The sequence below is a fragment of the Aythya ferina genome, assembly GCF_964211825.1.
Source record: "Aythya ferina genome assembly, chromosome: 5".
Taxonomy (NCBI): domain Eukaryota; kingdom Metazoa; phylum Chordata; class Aves; order Anseriformes; family Anatidae; genus Aythya; species Aythya ferina.
Genome location: NC_140301.1, coordinates 58,991,876 through 58,995,499, shown reverse-complemented (window position 1 = coordinate 58,995,499; position 3,624 = coordinate 58,991,876). Strand labels below are relative to the sequence as shown.

Below are 3,624 nucleotides of genomic sequence, written 5' to 3'. Positions count from 1 at the left end.
CAGCATTAATCAGGGCTCTCACTCTGGCTGCCTTTCCCTGGCCTGTTTTTTCTCCAGCCTTTCTGCAGCTCCTCCTTCCCCCTTATTCATCTGTTTGATCTCACAGACACTCTCAGACACCTACCTTCACACCAGAGCTGCAGATAATCACACCTATCCCCTGTGTAAATACAGCCATATTCATGTCTTTGCAGGATGATGGCCATGATATAATGTGCATCTTACTACGTGCATAATGCTTACTATGTTTGCAAGAACGAGGAAAGTCCTTAATAAGCATTATTATTATCACTGCTGCTCAGTGATGGTTCATCACTGGTGTAAGCATTCCTACGTGTGAGTATATTAACTTCATAGTTAAACTCCTTACTCTATGTTGTCTATGCTGCAAATAGGCTGATAAATGATTGCAGCCTGTTCAGACTGTAATATGAATTGACAAAGAGAAAAAAAAAAATGGTCAAACTCCATCTGTTCAGGTTACATAACTTGTGATCTCAAGCAATTTCAGAGGCAGGATTTGCTGCATAAATAGTACAATTTCCAGTAAGGAGATTAAGGCTTCTTTGCTAGGAAAGGAAGAAATTACCAGAAAAGCTGCCATTTCAATGAACACAAATAAATCATGTTCCAAAATACACATGAAGGCAGATGTATGTCATCGGGTCCCTCTGCCCCCAGATGCTCCCTCCACACTTGTGACAGAGAGCAGTATTCTGCCACAAAATACCCTTCGTTCTTGAAACCTTTATGAAACTTTCCAGCTCCATTTTCTACTTATGTCAAGGCTTTTTAAAGTCAGTGCTGCTGTTAATATTTTATGTTTTTCATGTTTTTTAATCCCGGTGCCTTTTTTTTTTTTTTTTAATATCCGGTGGCTTTCCGTGAGTTGCCGACGTCGGTAAATCCCTGTGCAGGAAAGCACAAGACACCTCACGAGTGTGAGCAGAGCACGGGGCAGCTGGCAGCAGATCGGGCAGCACGGGATGAGGAGCAAAGCTTTCCCCCCGCCGGGCTCTGCGAAACTCAGGGGTTTTGGGTCACCTCCAGCCAGCTCACCGCTTTCTCCAGCGTGACTCAGGAGCCAGCCCCCTGCTTGGGCTATTTCTGCAGACAGACGGGCGGGTGTTTCTGCAGGCTGCTATCACGCGTCACATCCTCCAGAGGGAAAAGATACCATTAAAAGGCTGCTTGCGGAGAGCATTTATTAAAGTAAACAGCCGAAAGTAGCAATGGCACCACCACTCCAGAAGCAGCAGTGCTCAGAGAGTGGCTCTGGCTGGCTGCCCTGGCACAAATCCTCTGTCCTAGGCAGGAGAAGCAGACAGGCCCTGACCGGGTGGCTGCACATCCCCAGCACCACCCAGCCCCTCTGTAGCCCATTCCCACCTCTCACTCATGCACTCTTGCCTGCGGCACCTCTCACACTTACCTGGCCCCAGGCACCCCTCCAGGTTGCGATGGCATTTGCTCCTCATCTTTTGTGTCCACAGGGATGTTTTGGTACGGGTCATGCCACGGCTCCTCAGCAGATCCCTCCTTCTTCTCCCTGGTGCCTCCTGGAAAGCTGAGCAAGTGTGGTGTGTGGTTACAGACAGCGTGGTGTTGGTAGCTCCCATTTTATTGCTCGTGCATTGCCATCCCTCTGCTGAAACCACTTCGCCCCTGAGTCATGTGTTTATTATCCCTGTGCTCTCCAGTCACCTCCATCCTTTTCCTGATCCCCTGTGCTGGTTGGGACCTCGGGGACCTCCCCAGGACAGCTCAGCAGGATGCCCAGGGAAAGCCCCATGCTTGCCTCGTCACCTTTCCAAGTGTGCAAGCAAGCAAGGAGCCCAGACCCTCACTCTGCTCTCACTGAAGCCTTCCAAATAGCTCTTTATCTCCTTCTTTCATAAGAGGGGAAATGGTGTCGGCCATGCTGATATGCAGAAGAAATGATGCAGCAAAGGGGAAATGGCTTGTGTGGAAGCTCATGCACTCAGCAGCATCAGCCAAATACAAAATGTTTTGGGGAAATGTCCCATTTTTGTACTGGGAGAGCTGATGTTTATGACCTGCTGGAGCAAAACGTCAGAGATCAGTCGTGAGAGCAGGGATTATTTGTGAAGGGAGGGATTACAAATTTAGCTCTATCTCACTGCCCATCCTCCCCTCGCCACACCTGTGCCCACAGAGCACAGCAGATGATGGTTTCTCATTTAAACCTTTGAACCTCAGCCTCAGAGAAACCCTGCTCCAAACTGCTGCACTCCTGGTACTGTAAATGGAGACATAGGGTGTCATATCTGGGCCCATGGTCCGGGGATAAGCTGAGAACTGGAGAGGAAAGTGCTGGGTTCCCCTGCCCTGCCAGGCTCTGCAGCATCACAGAATGGTTGAGGTTGGCAGGGACCTCTGAAGGTTTTCTGGCCCAACAGACATGGATAAAATCCCCCCAAATCTCCTCTTCTCTGGGCTGAGCAGCCCCAGCTCTCTCAGCCTCTCCCCACAGGCCATTTTGCTCCAGTCCCTTCAGCATCTTGGTGGTCCTCTGTTGGACTTGTCCCAGTATGCCCAGGTCTCTCTTGTACTGGGGCGCCCAGAACTGGACCCAGCACTCCAGGTGCAGCCTCAGCAGGGCTGAGCAGAGGGGAAGGATCACCTGCTGGCCATGCTGTGTCCAATACAGCCCAGGATGCCATTAACCACCTTTGTGGCACATTGCTGGCTCACGTTCAACTTGGCAACCACCATGACTTCCCAGTCCTTCTCTGCCAAGCTGCTTTCTGCTGGATGGACTCAGGGGTTGGTTTCTGCCCAGAAATACCTTTTCCCATAAGCACATCCCTTGGCATGTGTGCCACAGATTGCTCCAAATCAAAATGAGACCAAATCACCTCAGGAAGGACATGAGCAATGGCTTCCTCTTGCCCATTTTTCTAATTGTTCCTGTTCCATCAAGACTGTCCCTGAAGATCAGGCCAGAGCCTCCCAGGCCTGCTGTCACCATCAGCCAGGCCATCTCCTGTCACCCACTGCAGGGCCCAACCCGTGTCCTGGCCTCCCTCAGCCGGCCTCACACAGGGAGCTTGGGCACTTTGTAAAGGCTGGGACAGAGTTATGAGGGGACACGAACCCTGACAAGGTCTCGGGATGAGTGATGGATGTTCCTGGTGCTGGAAAGCAGCCAGATATAAGCCAGATCCCCGCTGTCACAGACAGGCTTCACAGCGCTCTGCGGCTTGCGAGCCATTTTACAACATGGGGTTGCTAATGGACTTGTGCTTTAATTGCTGTTTAGCGAGGAGGCATTTGGGAGGAGCATCCCAGGCAGGAGAGATTAGAGAGGGCCACCAGAAGGAGAGATAATCATCGATGAGATTGACTTTCTCCGGTCAGATGTGTCAGCTAACTCCAGGAAACGCTCTTTTCCTCATACCCCTGCTATGAGGCTGCAGGAGCGTGGCCTGATTTCTCTGGCACCCGGCACTCCTGGCCACATCCAGCCCCAGGAAACTGGCACAGACCCCAAACCCACCACCAGCAACTGGGCTGCGTGTGTGGAGCAGCATCCTTCAGGTGGGCATGCGTATGCATGAGTTAAGTGCCTATTTTTTAATTTTTTTTTTTTTTTTTTAAAGA

At 50.8% G+C, this 3,624-nt stretch overlaps 1 long non-coding RNA gene across 1 annotated transcript; it reads right to left on the bottom strand.

The window, feature by feature from the left end:
• Positions 1-455: 455 nt before the first annotated feature.
• LOC311438253 lies at positions 456-1,888 on the bottom strand. Its single transcript, XR_014694029.1, has 2 exons — positions 1,433-1,888; positions 456-1,158 (listed from the first exon to the last, which is right to left on the bottom strand). It is a non-coding gene; the product is annotated as an uncharacterized lncRNA (long non-coding RNA).
• Between the last annotated feature and the right edge of the window lie 1,736 nt (positions 1,889-3,624).